Below are 17,627 nucleotides of genomic sequence, written 5' to 3'. Positions count from 1 at the left end.
CGCCAATGTTTTTTATTTAAAGTGTCTTTAGAACCTTAAGAAGAGGAGGAGCCAGGAGCACCATTGGGGAACTTCAGAAGAGGAGGTTCGGGGCTGCTCTGTGCATTTCTACAGAGCCTGTAAGTATAAATTTATTTGTTATTTCAAAAAAATAAGACTTTAGAACCATGTTAATACTATCCCAGCATTAGGGTAAAAAACCCTACTAACTGCTCCCCCCCATCCTTAAACACATCTCACTAGGGGAGGCCCGTCCATTAGGGGAACCTGAGTGCCGCCCCCTCATCCATGCATCCGGCCCCCATGCAGGATGCCGGATGTATGAATTCCAATGGGGGTGTGTGTTTTTTTGAAGCACGCGATTAGCACCACAGGCTCTAATAGGCTTCTAAAAAGGGTGGGCTCGGGTCGCAGGGCACTGTGAACTGAGCCCACCCAGTTGTGTAACAATAGCAAATAATTATTCTATTTTCACACTGATTCTCCTCCCATCCAATCAGGAAGTGGGTGTGAGACCTATTTCCCAATTGGCCGAAAGAAGAAGCTTTCCAATTGGCCACCAAGGAGGAGGGAGGAGACGGAAGCTATCAGATGCCCATGGAGGAGAGCAGAGGAAGGGGAAACCGAAGCCGCCCGTGATGCCCGTCGTCTGTCGCCCGAGTGAAGCGCTGCCTGCTATAGATGGGGTAAGTGCTCTGGCTCATTAGTGTGCCTGTACAGGTGTTCCCCTAGCACCCAGCTTGCTGGGGGGGCACTTGGAAGAAGAAGCTGCAGACAATGCCGGTGAGGGGCGATAAATAGGAGATAAGGGACATTCTCTATCATTGCACAAAGCAGGCATGTATAACATCTTTTTTATTTTAATTAAAAAAAACATTAGCCTTTAATATAACTTTAACTTAATTACACAACGTCTGCAGCTCCAGTTACTGAAGGAAATGTATCACAATGCCCCAAATGTCTTTAGAGCACATTTTATTCCAGAGATTTACAAGGCTTTTTTCAGAATGTTAGGGTTGAAGTAACATACAAATAGGGCTTTTGTGCAGAATTTGCATGTTGCGTTCTCTCCTCTGCAGTGTAAATCAAGGTGCATAACATTTTAGTCCCACACAAAGCATTTTAATAGGCTAAGAGAAAAAAAAAAGTTGGAGTATCGATTTTCTGCACAAGATGCTGCTTTGAAATCAAACAAAGGCCCTTTGATTGGTGCCAATAAGTATACGCCTTTTCTTCCCCCGCTGCAGAGTTATAACGCGTCCATTGCTGATGTGGTTTAAATTCACTTCCTCCACAGCACATTCCAAAATTGAAAATAAAGCATGCCACTGTAACACGTATTTCTTTCTTAAAAGATAACAGTTTGGAGATTTAGATTCCCAGGGCAGTCATAGTTATTTGTTCTGTAAATCCAAAGTCTTGCTCTCAATCACAGTTTAAAATGACTTATTTCTGAACGAAGTAGCAGGTCATGAAGTTGTAAAAATGTATTGGTACAGTACGTGTCGTGCTAATAATTGCACTAAAAAGGGCTTATGTGTAAAGGAATGAAAAATATTTCACTGAGCTAGCTAAGGCCACCAAGAACACATTTTTTTTGGGGTGGACTTTGTACAAATTAGACTGCAGTCTCCATTATTTTCAGGACAACACTCCATACTGCATTGTGGTGTCACTGCAACTGCACAACTGGCTTCGATCACGAGTACTTAAAATGTGTCCAGACTATGGATATTGAATTATTTACATATTCTTAACAAACAGTAAAGGATCTTTAAAAAAAAAAAAAAAAAAAAGCTATTCCTGACTTTTCTAGCTGCTTGTACAGTGAAGTAATTCATCCTCAAAGATTATAACAAACAGGGAACTTCATAGAGTGTCTAGGAAACTCTTTAGAATTGTGTTGTGCAGGTGATATATTTCTGTTGTGCTGCAGTGCAGCAGCCAATGATTGTTTTATGTTGAGTGGGCAGAGTCAATGGGTATTAAGAAACACTAGTTCCCTATCAGTTCCCTGTTTATGTGATTGATGCCAGGCAGTGGGAAGTTCCATAGCCAATGGACAGCCTGCTATTGGCTCGAGAATTTGCCCACTGTGTGCTGTCAATCACAAGGCGAGAGCAGACCTGCCTCAGCTTCCTTATCATGCTACGCCCACTGTCAGCATCACTGGTGTCTAAGAGGCTGTCAGCTGTGAAGGTGCCAGTGTCCTTAGCAACCAGTGACAGGTGGGGAGAAGAAGGGGTAGCAGTGGCAAACATGCCTCCTGCTACACAGCGTACAGAGAAAGGCACTAGGCCTGTCTCTGTACACTAACTTACAGTTGGTCTAAATTGCCATCAGTTTTGTTAGGTATGAACTGGAGGTAATTATTTTTTAATTTGGTGCAGTAAAGGTGTTACTAAAACCAATGCCCTGTTTTCACTATATCTGGTCTCCCACAGTACACAGAAAATGGAAATGCAATAGTTTTAGTAAAAATAGGACCCCTGACCCTCTGTCTGGACAGTGCTGATTGGCCCTGTGCTGATCACATGCACTCTCTCAAGAAAAAAAACTGTTCTATCAGGACATGGGGGAGGATCAGAGAAGACAGGATCAAACAGCCTTTTTACACAATGTAGAGGATTAACCCCTTAGGTTCCACAATGAGTATACCAAGCATGCTTTACTGCATATACAGACTGATTTTACTGTTGTGGGTTCAGTAATACTTTAAGAACTCCCTTAAACTGCTGCACAGTTGTGTAAACCTACTTAAATTGGCAACAGGGTTTTTTGAATCTGGCGCAAGATGTTTTAAAGGGTCATACCTCCAGAAAAGTAAGAAAACTGTTGCTAATGATTTTCCCTAAAACACTCTAAAGTCAGGTTTCAGTCAATTTCTATCAGCTTAGAAACACCTATGTGCTTACATTAGAGGGGTGTCAGGCTGCCAAGATTCTGGTGCAATAGAAAGTAAGTCCTTATGCACACGGACGTTTTTACAGCTGCTTTTTTGACCTTTTTTTGCAGCTTAAAAAGGCCTGTCTATGTTAGTCTATGGCTTCATGCCCACCTAGGCGTTTTTGAGCTGCAAGTGGCATAGGCGTTTTTAAGCTGTAAAAAAACCCCAGGACCAGTGGGTTCTGAGAGACGTTTTTCAGCTGTAAAAACGCTCTAACGCTGAAAAACGCTCAAAAACGCTTAAAAACGCTCAAAAACGTCATTCACCAACGTTTTTTAGCGTTTTTGATCCATTGAAAAAAAAAAAAAAAAAAGTTAAAAAAAAAAAAAACACTCAAAAACGCTAACGCTCAAAAACGCTCAAAAACGCTAAAAAACGCTATTGCAAAAACGCTGAAAAACGCTGAAAAAAGTTTAAAAAAATCACTGCAAAGATACTGGCGTTTTCATAACGTTTTTTTAACAGCCTGTGTGCATGAGGGCTAATAGAGAAAGAGCTACAGTGCCTTGAAAAAGTATTCATACCCCTTGAAATTTTCTACATTTTGTCACGTTACAACCAACACGTAAATGTATTTTATTGGGATTTTATGTGATAGACCAACACAAAGTGGCACAAAACTATATAAGGCTGCTTACACAGGGGCTGTGTATAGTGTTTATGATTGGAGAGAGATTAAGCAGGGTATTTAGTGGATTGAGCATGCAGTCAGTGTAGTATATATTATCATACAGTGTAGAGTATATAGTGCAGTTAGTGTAGTGGATATAATCATACAGTGTAGAGTATATAGTGCAGTCAGTGTAGTGTATATAATCATACAGTGTAGAGTATATAGTGCAGTCAGTATATTGTATATAACACAGTGCAGAGTATATAGTGCAGTCAGTGTAGTGCATATAATGCAGTGCAACATATATAGTGCAGTCAGTGTAGTGTATATAACGTAGTGCAAAGTATATAGTGCAGTCAGTGTAGTGTATATAATACAGTCTATTGAAGTGGTTAAGGGGAACCCTATAACAGAATTAAGAAAAAAAACGGCATGGGGTCCCCCCAAAATTCATACCAGGCTCTTTGTGTCTGGTATGGATTTTAAGGGGACCTCCACGCCAAAATTTAAAAACAAATTGGCGTTGGGTCCCCCCAAAATCCATACCAGACCCCTATCCGAGCAAGCAGCCTGGCAGGCCAGGAAAGGGGGGGAGCGAGGGCCCCCCCTCGTAAGGCATACCTGGCCACTTGCCCTCAACATGGGCAGGGTGCTTTGGGGAAGGGGGCCTCTTCCCCACAACACTGGCCGGTGGTTGTCGGTTTCTGCGGGCGGGGGCTTATCAGAATCTGGAAGCTACCATTAACAAGGGCCCCCCCTATGTGAATGGGTAGGGGTACATTGTACCCCTACCCATTCACCAAAAAAGTAAAAACCACAAGAGACAGTTTTTGACAAATCCTTTATTAAAAAAGAAATGTCCTGCGATGTACATCCACGTCAATCACGCCGCCCGATGACCTGAAAAATAGAAAAAATGAAAAAGGTCAGCCTTGATGGGAGGCTTCATGGAGACTGCTGTCTATTCCCTTTGGCTGTTATATAGGCAAGGGCGGGGTCACCCAATGACGTAACCAACTGACCTCACCCCCATCTGACTTCATGTGAAGTCAGAAGGGGCAGGGTCACTCGGTTACACAGATGCGCCACTTTACAGGCAGACTAAGGGGACTCCCAGGCATGATATTTAAAGGAATATTTCATTTTATTGTTTCACTTTAACCACTTCCCGACCAGCCGCCGCAGTTTTACTGCGACAGGTTGGCTCCTCTGGGCAAAATGACATAACTGTATGTCAGTTCGCCTTTTGACCACTGGGGGGGCGCACCTGTGCACCCGCGGCACCACGCCAGAGCCGATGTGAGTACCTGGCAGGCGCGATGACTGCCAGGCACCCGCAATTGCTTGTGAGAGAGTGAGAGCCAGGATCTGTGTGTGTAAGATCCTGTTTTTTTCAGGGAAGAGGAGAGAGATGTGTGTTCATACCATGTATGAACACACATCTCTCTCCTCCCCTAGTCAGTCCCAAAAGTGTCCAATTTTTCCGCCGCTATATCGCAGTCCCGATAAAAATCGCAAATCACTGCCATTACTAGTAAAAAAAAATAATAATAATAAAAATGCCATAAATCTATTCCCTATTTTATATAGACGCTATAACTTTTGCGCAAACTAATCAATATTTACGCTTATTACGATTTTTTTTTACCAAAATATGTAGAAGAATACATATCACCCTAAACCGAGGAAAGTTTTTTTTTTAATTTTGGGATAATTACTATAGCAAAATGAAAAGATATTGTGTTTTTTTTCAAAATTGTTGCTCTTCTTTTGTTTATAGCGCAAAAAATAAAAACCACAGAGATGATCAAATACCACCAAAAGAAAGCTCTATTTGTGGGAAAAAAGGACGTCAATTTTGTTTGGGTAGAACATTTTGCCTATTTGAGGTGTTCTGATGCGGACCATGAATCCAGAATCTACCCAAATGACCCCGATCAAAAGCTTACATACCCCAGTTCTTAATATCGTGAAGTCTTTTGTGGTATTTGTGGATTTTATCTTTATCTTCTCAGATGGTAAAGCTGCCCATTCCTCTTGGCAAAAAGCCTCCAGTTCCTGTAAATTCTTGGGCTGTCTTGCATGAACTGCACGTTTGAGATCTCCCCAGAGTGGCTCAATGATATTGAGGTCAGGAGACTGAGGTGGCCACTCCAGAACCTTCACTTTATTCTGCTGTAGCCAATGACAGGTCAACTTGGCCTAGTGTTTTGGATCATTGTCATGTTGGAATGTCCAAGTAGGTCCCATGCACAGCTTCCTGGCTGAAGAATTGAAATGTTCCTCCAGTATTTTATTGATAACATACTGCATTCATCTTGCCATCGATTTTAACGAAATTTCCTGTGCCTTTGTAGCTCACACATCCCAAAACATCAGCGATCCACCTCCGTGTTTCACAGTAGGAATGGTGTACCTTTCAGGCCTTGTTGACTCCTCTCCAAATGTAGCGTTTATGGTTGTGGCCAAAAAGCTAAATTTTGGTCTCATCACTCCAAATGACTTTGTGCCAGAAGGTTTGAGGCGTGTCTCTGTGCTGTTTGGCGTATTGTAAGCGGGATACTTTATGGCATTTTCGTAGTAATGGCTTTCTTCTGGTGACTCGACCATGCAGCACATCTTTCTTAAAGTGCCTCCTTATTGTGCATCTTGAAACAGCCACACCACATGTTTTCAGAGAGTCCTGTATTTCCCCTGAAGTTATTTGTGGGTTTTTCTTTGCATCCCGAACAATTTTCTTGGCAGTTGTGCCTGAAATTTTAGTTAATCTACTTGACCGTGATTTGGTTTCAACAGAACTCCTCATTTTACAATTCTTGATCAGAGTTTGAACACTGCTGATTGGCATTCTCAATTCCTTGCATATATTTTTATATCCCTTTCCTGCTATATCCCAGTTCAACTACCTTTTCCCGCAGATCCTTTAACAATTCTTTTGCTTTCCCCGTGACAGTGCAGCACTGGATGAAAGATGCAAGGGTCTGTCAGGACTCGTTGACCTTTTATACACACACACTAATTACAAGCAAATGGTTTACAGGTGAGGATGGTTACCTTTAATAGCCATTCAATCCCCTTTGTGTCAACTTGTGTGCATGTTATCAGGCCAAAATCACCAGGGTATGTAAACTTTTGATCAGGGTCATTTGAGTAGTTTCTGTTGCCATAAAGATTTAAAAAGAGTTATCGTGTTTCGTGTTATCATTCATATTCTCTGAAAAATAACCAAAAAATCATAAATTCTGCCAGGGTATGTAAACTTATGAGAACTGTATATTCAAAAAAGATATCTAAAAAATTGTGTCCATACATCAAAAAAGTGAAAAAAAAAATCCAATATAACTTAAATAGTAAAAATAGAAATGAAGATAAAAATAAATGAAAAAACAGTTCAGTCCAATTATAACTTCAACACCACTGTGTCTATCAAGTATTGTGCTCCAGTATGACGAAAACACAGTGCTCCACCCAAAGTGAGATATTCAAACGCACTCACCAGAAAACATTTGGACACAGTGTGACCATTAAGCATGGATATATAAACGTGAACCTCTCCAATCAATCGATATGCTAGACTTAATCCAATTGAACTCCTGTCTCCTTTCCCTGTACCAGGCTCTATAAAGACGGCTCCACCAATGAGCTACAAAGAGGCAGATAATCGTGTAATACCATTTTTATTTATAAAGCATAGTTAAAAGCAATAGTTATTGCACTCACATGTTTGCAGTAACAATTAGGCATCAAATAATATGCAGCTCTAGAACGATAGTGTCCAAACTGTTCCTCTGTGACAAGCAGCTTGCGTTCCATCTGGAGTAGTAGCTAAACCCAGAGGCTCCTTTGTGTGTGCGTCTCAAGCCTCTCTTCAAAGCGTGCTGTAGTAGATGTCGAAATTATTAAAATATTCGTGTGCCTATGCGCCTGTGAACTGTATTCGCCCATGGCATTAGCCTTTTGTAAATCAACCCCAGTGTGTATCAAGCAGCTGACGGACCAATAAAAGTCTCAGACTTCAGGTAACCTCAGACAAAAGATAGCCTCAGCAATTGCACCAACCACATATCTTTTCTGACAGGTTTCCCGTCAGGTAATAAAAAAATCAGACACATAAGAATCTGTTTGTGTGCCCTTGCCTAAAGGAATTACCATTTTTGTTTTATTGTACTACCTTAAATAAATATAGTTGCAATGTTATAGGTTTAGCTATGTTAATAGTTTGGACTTTTTAAATCATGTATTTTGCAAATAGGCTCTTGGGACTAAATTAAGCAACTGATATTTTTGGGCACAAGTAGATAATGTCAGGTGAGAATGTTAAAGTTTCTTTGTATGGGTTGTGTGGCAGCTTTATAATTCCTGTCTGGAATGAGTAATAAAGGGAGGTAATTACTTTTTTTATCCTTGACAAGTTTGACTTCTACATCTAGCTATTACTGTTCTGTAATTTAAAGTGAACCTGTGTCCAGATTATAGATATTCAAATATTGAAATATTCTTAACAAGCAGTAAGGGAGCTGCAGGTATGGTTAAGCTGTTTTTTAAAAATGATTTTTAAAACAACGTTAGGCAGCTTATTTCTATCGTTAAATAGAAGGTGAAGTTGGGCCTTAACAGCAATTGCCTTGATAAAGATCTTCCAACGTGAACCACGCCAAAATACAAAAAGCACGCCGCTTAAAGTGAACATGTTCACAAACCTTTTTCAGGTTAATGTTTAAAACTGTTTAGTTAAAACGCACTTAATCCTTTAAAGCACGCATGTCAAACTCAAAAGAAGCAGAGGGACAAAATCTGTGAAATTAATCTTCAAAAGGGCCACATTATGTCTCTTGAAGCCACTCCTACTCAGTTCCAGAAAAAAAAAGATTATATCACTTTGGTGTAATTATGGTATTAATAATTAAATTTGACAACATTGTGTCCCAGAGAAAAGGGCCGTAAAATATTTCCTGAACTTTTAAGCTGCAAAATGATGAAATGTAACCATTATCAATTTGAGAACAGCTGGGGCTTCATTTAGTTTAAATACTTAAACACGCTTAGGGCCAAAAATAAAGAGTGAGAAGGCTCCATGCAGCTCAGGAAACATTAGTTTGATATGTCTGCCTTAAAGCTAGATAAAAAAAAAAAAACAGTTGGGGCATAGAGGGCAGCAGATAGAACCACAGCACACAGCGCATCGGACAATTTTGGAAGTGTGCCTGATTCAGAATTTTTTTCAGCCAGCTTAGCTCTGCAAAAGAGCAAAGATCAGAGCACAGGCAGCGGGATAGGTAAGTATTAACTGTTTTTTTTTTTTTAATGGCTTGGTTTTTAAAACAATAGCTGCTTTAGCATGCCTGCTGTACCAGCCCTCCCTTATAGGAAATACCCTGGACACCACACCAGAGATGAGCTGTAAACCAGCTCTCCACTGCCACAGCCGCTGACAAAACAGGCCGTGGGTACAGCCCATCAGGATCCGATGTTCATGGTTGTTCCTATGAGAGGGGTGGTAGGAGGGAAGAAGTGAAAGCTTTTTTTTTTTTTTTTTAAATAAACATATAAAGGCTTTTAAATAAACAGCAAGTTCCCAGTTTCTGCACCAGAATAGTCTGTTGACCATAGTACCTATATTGTGTAGCAACAGTTCTGTTCTTTACCTGGTCTGAGTGAAGCCAGCTCAAATTTTCTAATCTCTGTGGCTTTTTTTAAGTGAGAATCTATTGCATACACCGGGCTAATGACAGATTTAGATATAAAAAATAATGCCAGTTGCTGTTTTACCTCAATACTTGGCCACGTTTTTTTATTGCAGTGGCCAGGACGGGGTGGTGATGCAGTGCAATTTTATTTAAAATGGTAACTTAAAAAATGAAAATATACATTACAGTTTTACCAACTCATTTGTAATTTTAATGTTCATGCAATTTTGCAATCATCTTTTTTTTTTTTAAATAAAAAAATAATATTGCTTTCTTGTATTTATGGCTACCGAGGGTGTCCTGTATGGTGTATATGTACCAAATGACCCCAGAACTGTCCTGCTCATTTTTCTATTATTACAGCACCAGGACTGACAGGGACTGATCAACTAAGTAGATGAAGGTATGTAAGTATCTTGAAGAATGTAGGTAAAGTAGGTTGAGGGGGCACAATTACAAAATGGGTTGTGTGGATACCAAAGTATATACAGTCTATACTATATCCAAAAAATAATAAAGGACTTTGAAATGATAGACTGAAAAGTTTTCTAACATGTTTTATAGCAAAACTATTTTCAGTTCGAGAAGCTGGGAGAGGGAAGTAAATGAAAAATATCATGTTGACAAATCCCAGCAGAGATATCACTCTTTCTTACACCGACTGTACTGTATGTATACTTGAAATGTATGTGTAGCCTTTTTTTTTAATAGAACAAGAAATGGTTAAAGCCTACAGTATATCAAGTTATTTTTTCATCTCTCCACTGGGGAGATATAACTTTGCTTCCTGGAGATTGAAAAGGAAATTCCCATTTTAGACTGCTGTAATCGTAACATTTATCCCTATTGGATGATGTAATCTCATCTTTTGCTCTGGGGACAATATTTTTAGATTTCCCCTGAATTTTCGTTTCATTAAAATGGTCAGCAGGGCCAAAACTCTCATAATTAGACTCGGGCGAACTGCTCAAGCTCCTAATGTCTCTGAACTCACCATGTACTTTTTTTTTGACAATACTTTTTATTAGATTTGAAAAAGAAAAAAGAATAAAACATACGAGTCTATTGGTCATACCCAGGCTCAACAGGTCACGAGGGCCAAACTAACTATACATAAACATCTATCGATCCACCCCCCCCCCCAACCCTCCTCCCACTTACTTGTGCAACGCGCCCTTCCACACATAGTAGGATAAAGATATTCCCACTGACCATCAATATCAACATGAAGGTGATACTCCAGCCTCCCCCCACATCATCTATCAGATGTACCTTTTAACCAGCATCCCCTCTAGTTAAAACAACTCTAATGAGCTATAGAGCATCTCATCCAACAGTGGACGAATCCGCCAGCCACCCCTGCCAGATCTTGTCAAATTTGTTCTAACATCCCTGAGTCGCATGTGTTGCTTTGTAGAAAGGTAATGATTTATTGATTATACCCTTCCAAAATGCAAGTGACGGTGCTTCTGTTTTTTTTTCCAGTATAATACAATTGATCCGTGCAAAAACAAGGTAATAGATAAGACCGTCTTCTGTGTCCTTTTTGGTACCAAATACTCCACTAACCCCAGAAGGCAGACTAGGATGGTTAAAGTGATCGGGACCGACAACTTTTGGTCGACCATGGCGAGGCCTGTTCTGAGTGGAACCTGTCCTGTTAAAATGCTGTATGGTCTTGGCCACCGTGCTGCAGCTCAGTTTCAGGGTCTTGGCAATCTTCTTATAGCCTAGGCCATCTTTATGTAGAGCAACAATTCTTTTTTTCAGATCCTCAGAGAGTTCTTTTCCATGAGTTGCCATGTTGAGTTTCCAGTGACCAATATGAGAGAGAGAGAGCGATAACAAATTTAACACACCTGCTGCTCCCCGTTCACACCTGAGACCTTGTAACACTAACGAGTCACATGACACTGGAGAGGGAAAATGGCTAATTGGGCCCAATTTGGACATTTTCACTTAGGGGTCTACTCACTTTTATTGCCAGTGGTTTAGACATTAATGGCTGTGTGCTGAGTTATTTTGAGGGGACAGCAGATTTACACTGTTATACAAGCTGTACACTCACTACTTTACATTGTAGCAAAGTGTAATTTCTTCAGTGTTGTCACATGAAAAGATATAATAAAATATTTACAAAAATATGAGGGGTGTACTAACTTTTGTGAGATACTGTACAACTATATGAGGGACAAATGAGGAGGAAAGAGGGACAGAAGGACTTTGATCCAAATGAGGGATAGTCCCTCAAAATCAGGGACAGTTGGGAGGTATATCTATACCATTCACTAGAAAATCTAGGGAATCTAGAATGGAAAAGGACCTGGGGGTCCTAGTAGATGATAGGCTCAGCAATGTATGTAGCAGTCCCGAGCCTAATGGTTACATCCAGAGTTAGGGAGAGCTGACATCCTTCAGTGTAGAGTGGGTTACCAGGCATGGTGGGTGTAATGCAAGATGAACAGGTTGGCGCCAGACCAAAAAGTGGCGCCAGCCACTTTTTGAATGCAAAGAGATTTATTGTGGGAGAGAGGGTTACTGTGGGAGAGAGGGTTAGGGCCAGGACACCCTTAGGTGGATGAAAAGATAATTAGTAGACTCCGAGACTTCTATATGTGGACAGCTATACAGGTGAAGGCCTCCAGCCAGACAACACTTCAGTATAGGTAGGGCGCTGTCTCCTATGGCAGCAATCTTGTAACAGTCACTAGTGGTAATGATGTTCCACTATTTGTAACACGAATAGTTCTCCTTACCCCACACTCACTCACTGTGGGTCTTCACTCACCAAGCTCCCAGTCTCTCTCTCACTAGACTTCAGATCCACTAGCCACTAGATCCCCTGAGCTCTTCCACTTTTGCACTCATTATCTTCCTTAAGCGTCACCCGTGCTTCCTTGCTGGGTCCCTGGCTAGGCACTCACAGATACTCCTCAAGCTTCACCCCCGCTGACATGTTAGGTCCCTGGCTTGGCACAATCGTCACCTTTGCTGTCCCGCTGGGTCCCTGACTTGGCACTTGCTGACATTTTCCCACTTCTTGACCATCCCCTGCTGGCAAGAAGTCTGCACTGGTACTGGCCTCAGCTCACTCGCTGTAGTCTCCGGTAGCAAGGTGGATGGTCTCTTATTGGCGACAGCTTCCCCTCCACCCCCCACCGCAACTGGTTCCCCGGCCAGCAGAACCGTTACTTCTAGTTTGACTACAAGCCTGCAGTCCCATGTCCCAACCCTATGCTGCTCTCCTGCTTCTGGATAGGCCCTCAGACAGCCTAGCAGCCAGATGTCCCTGGGATAGGCCTAAGGCTTACGGCCTAGGAGCCCAGGGCAACATAACACACGTCCAACCAGACAGCCATCCAGGTGGCACAGAACCCTGATCACCTGACTCCACCCAAATAAATAGGCTATCCCAGCAGGCCAAGGAACTCAAGAAAATCTCTGCCCATTGGCTGAGACACCACATTCATTCATAATCTGTCCTTGCCATGCCTTTGTCTTATCCAATGTCACCAGATACCGGCCACCTATTGACTGAAGAGAGAAGTGCAGCAATTGAAGAATTAGAGGGAAATCAATTGATCTAACAATTGGCCACAGCAACTATCGCCTGGCAACTAAATTTAATAGCAGCCCTGCCTAAACATCAGGGTGCTATATCTAATAGTTGGGTATTAGCAAATGCCATATCAATTCTAGTTGAAGATCTATGAGTTTTGGACAAATGTAAATAGCTTCTCACCATTGGGTTCTTCCTTTGCCACAGCTAAGTCCGAGCGGCTGAATCAACTCAGGCCAAGAGCTCAGAAGATGATGCTCTAGTGGGATTAGAAGAATCCAATACAGAATCCAGAATTGTATTGAAATCTCCCACCATCAGCAGAGGGAGGTACATGAAGGGAGCCAATTTACTAACAAAATCATACAGCAGTTGTATTTGCAAAGGAGGTCAAGAGTAAACGTTAACCAACGCCATCTTACAGGCGTAGATATCAGCAATTACTATTAACTACCATCTCCCTGGATCAGAAACAATTTGATGAATGGTACTAGGCACAGCCTTACTTTTCAGTATAGCAACCCCATAGGTAGAGTAGGTAGCATGGAATGCTTTAGAAATCCAAAGGCAGCACAAGGCTAAAATCCTATTACCATCCAGGTGTGTTTCTTGCAGAAACACTACATGAGGTTTCAAGGGTTTCATGTATTGAAACATCAGGGCTCTCCTACATTTATCATTTAATCCCCTGATGTTCCAGGAGATTGCATTAAGAATCGACACTGTCATCAGGTAATTTGAAAGTCATAAAACCCCCCTCCAGAAGAGAGGACCACCTTCGGATCCCCAATATCCAGGGAATGCTGCCCATGAACAGCACAGTATTTGAGAAATAGACGGTTGCACAAATTGAAAACCAACCCAACCCCATATAAACCAACCCCTGCTGAGATGTAAACTGAACTCTAAACTAAACACGCAACATTAGCCCTTAACTAGTAGTATAACAGAGAACGTGTCCCCAACAGTTTCAAAACCGATCTCCACCATCAGGAGCTCTGGTGAATACCGGTTAGTACTTAGACCCCACCCCTTGGGTGAGCCTGTGTCATCCCCCGGGGTGACCTGCTTGTATACTTGTCCTGCTTGTCAGTGGGTGCCACTGTATTGCTATAACTGGCCTCCGAGCCTGACTTCAGACTGTGACTGTTAAAGTCACTAGTTTTTAGCAGAAAAGTAGGAGTGCGGGGGGAGGTTAAGAAGTTGATCCAAGCAAACCACAAGTCCTGGCAATTCCTTAAACTTTAGTCGGCTTCGGCTAGTAGTACCACCATTCTCATAATGCTGTTTAATTCAGCCACCCACTCATTAATTGGAGGGATAGTGGTAGAATTCTAATATCTAGGGATCAAGGCATGACCTGCTAGGATTAAAAGCGAAACAGGCCTTTCTTTAGGTTTTTAATGGACCCTGGTTTCATTGACAGAAGTTTCTGGCCATGTTCTGCTTGTGATCACATGGCTCAGTTGAAATATAGACTTACAAAATGGTCTGATCCTGGGACAGAACCACCATAAGCGGAGATGCGTAACACATCACCGACATCGATCTAGAATTGACGGGATTATCTTTTGAAACATGACAGGGGTTTCAGGTAATCACCCAAGAAAAGGATGCTATAAAGTTTTGAAATAACGTGGGGGCAGTCTGTTTTCGAGAGGCATAAGCCCACCAATTTGGTCAGGTCTCATTGATTTGAGTTTTTCATAGAAATGTAGAAGAAAATAGGAGCCACTGTCCATGACGAGGCAAGAAAGATGTTGTAATCTCTGGTAAGGTTTTGATTCCCTTGGGTCCAATGGCTTGTCGGATAGGGAGGGTCTCGCATCCTACCATTATAAAGGGCCTGTGCAATGTGTCCCAGTTGGGAACTCTGGGTTTCCCATGATCAGAGTCATTAAGCCAGGATGGGAGGAGATGCTGTAGTTTAGTGTAGTGCTGAGTCCCAAGAGTGTAAACGTGTGTGATGGGGTAGGCAGTTGATTGGGTGAATCCATGGAAGTAAATATAGAGGTAGCAGTGTTATTTCTTGTTCTAAACTAACTCATAGTTTGGATTGAGCATGGTGGAATTGTTCTAGGACTCTATGTAAACCTGCTGCTTTGTGGTATAGTTCAAGATGTGGCAAACCTGCTCCCCCATCAGCTTTACATTTAACCAACATCTCGTAATGCAGTCAAGCTAGGAAGCATGGCTATTTCGGCAATAGTGATCATGATGAGTGGAAGAAGAGATTGGAGACCCAGATCGGTAGGGTTTGAAAAGTGTAAAGGAACTGTGGGAGGATGTTCATTTTGAGGATGGACATCCTTCCTAGCCAGGAGTGTTTTAGGGTTGACCAGATCTATGGTCTGGGTTGGGTAGCTGTTAAAATAGGTAGGTAGTTTAAATCGTTTAATTTGCCAAGTTGTGTTGGACTCTGTACCCTTAGATATTCGATTGAGCATTGAGACCAGTGAAAAGGAAAACTTTGAGGAGCGTCTAGGTGTTGAGGGGCAAGGAGATCTGGAGGAATTGAGATTTAGAGGCATTGATTTTAAAATTGCTGAAGAAACCAAATTGCTCCAGTTCCTGCAGTACAGAAGGGAATGTGATTTGAGGATTGGAGATATAGAGTAACAGATCATCTGCAAACAGACTGAGTTTGTATTGTTCGCCCTTGATTTCAATGCCACAGATCATGTCACTGAGCCTTAAAGCGTTTGGTAGATGTTCCATGGCAATGATATAGAACAGTGGGGAAAGGGGACATCCCTGGTGTGTTCCATTGGAGATAATTACAAGGGCAGATAAAAGATCATTCATGAAGTTTTTGTTTTACATGTGTGGGGATCCACTGTGGTCTACTGTCAGCTGCTAGTATCACACTGCAATGTAAAATTATGTATGTCACTTCCTGACTTGGGGGTTGTTGTGACAAGATCCTGGAAGAAGGAAGTGGAGAAAGAGAAGGTCTCAGCCACATGTCCTGTCCATGCTACTAACACCAGATCAGAAGAGATGATTATGCAATTCCAATAGTTTAACTGCAGCAGCCCATAGTTCCTTGAGTGTTTTGCTGAATCCTTATGACAAACCGAGTATCCGTGTCCTATTACTATCTCACATGCACAGTGCCAGATAATTAAGACTGCATTACAGCCTGTTTGGGTAAAAGCTGGAGGGTCTTCTCATCACTGCAGATTTTGTCTTCTGGTCTCCAATACAAAGACAGACTGCATCGTCCTCAGGGGTCCCTGCAATGGGACTTTGCTACAACATTCACCTGGAGGCCTCTCTATAAATAATTATATATTTTCAGGTATAGGTACACAATTCCATCAGGACTCCTATTGGACCCTTTGCTAATAATATCTGTTTATACATTGAATGTATGCACTGTTATTTATCTTTACTTATATAAAGCTTGTATTATTTCTATATTGGTGTGCACCTTTATGCTTATGGTTAATTGTATATGCTGGTTGCAGTAGTCTACTGCTTCCAATTACTTTGATTAGATTACTGGTTGATTTCCCAGGAAGTGAATCTCCTCTTCTGTTCACAGAGGCCCAGTCCTGGGTGAAAGCACTGCCAATCAAACCCACTCCTCCACTTAACAAAGGTTTTGGCTCTTATTTACCTACAGGTTTAGCGCAATATCCTGTCTGGGGAGGTCCATTTCTCATAGCTCCCCCCACCCAAAAAACAAAAACAAAATAAAGAGGGCTACACATGGCATACTAAATGTTTCCATTTTGAATGTGATTGTTTTAGAGAATGTTACATTTTTGAAAAACGGAGCTCATTGAAAACCCAAATTCATAATTTTAAATGTAAATTGGATCACATATGTAGCTATACCAAATGAAATTCTTATTACAAATGAAAACTTCAAAAATGAAGTCTATGGTCAACATTGGAGTCCTTTCCTCTTATGAGTAGGGACTGACCTTTTTTATGATAATTTTAGAAGGTATTTGAGCATTTATCATTCATTCATAATTTCATATTGTGGTCTTCTGATTCCAAGTTTATTTCCTGGCTATTGACACAGGTTTTCTGCAGCTGTTCCTTTCCTTTGTTATTGATTTCCCTTTGTCTTTAATGATCGTCCTCATTATTATTTCTTTTGTGGAAGACATCTTAATTTACTTCAAAATGTAAACTCAACCACCATACAGCTGTAGCCAATAAGAGAACAGCTGGGAATATCATGTTTTTGTCTACTCAAGGAACATATTACAAAGGAAGCAGGGACCGCATAGAAATATCTATTTACAATTGTGCTTTATATTGAAATTTTTATTTATATTGATACACTGGTGCACTGATTACTTCCTTGCAGAATATGGATTATGAATAATCTTTGGATTGTCTATGAATGTTCTCATTTATGCACATGATCGTATTCCTAGTACTAGTTAGTTATATGTAAAGTGGTTAGAAGCCCTTACATATACCCACTGAAGTGACAAACCTCAGGTGACCTCTTTCACAGAGATGAAACAAATCACATTCTGTGTGGTGGTAGTGGTGTGGGAGTCCTGAGATTCTGTGGTGTCTGGATAACCTGTCAGATGTGAGTAAGGCTGATGGCAGAGGGAAGGGAGAGGAAAGAAAAATCACACTTGGTGCTTTGGATTAAGGCTAGTACCCACACTATAGAGGGATATACTCTATACTCATTTCAGAGATTTATAACCACTTTAACTGGACATGTTCTATAATGTTGAAGATGTTTCATCACTGATCCAAGTAACTTCCTCAGATATAATGAGCATATATAGAACATACCCCAGACTTTATAGCCACACTGGTTAAATCACAATGGAAGGGAGG

The 17,627-nt window shown here is 41.2% G+C and overlaps 1 long non-coding RNA gene across 1 annotated transcript in view; it reads left to right on the top strand.

Moving 5' to 3' along the window:
* Positions 1-17,627, top strand: part of LOC141134660 (uncharacterized) — a 74,766-nt gene that overhangs the window by 22,499 nt on the left and 34,640 nt on the right. Inside the window, exons 2-3 of the long non-coding RNA XR_012243263.1 lie at positions 23-119; positions 501-686. This is a non-coding gene — a long non-coding RNA (uncharacterized lncRNA). The remainder of the gene's footprint in view (positions 1-22; positions 120-500; positions 687-17,627) is intronic.

Source organism: Aquarana catesbeiana, linkage group LG03 (assembly GCF_042186555.1).
Source record: "Aquarana catesbeiana isolate 2022-GZ linkage group LG03, ASM4218655v1, whole genome shotgun sequence".
Taxonomy (NCBI): Eukaryota; Metazoa; Chordata; class Amphibia; order Anura; family Ranidae; genus Aquarana; species Aquarana catesbeiana.
This window is presented reverse-complemented; position numbering and strand designations above follow the sequence as displayed.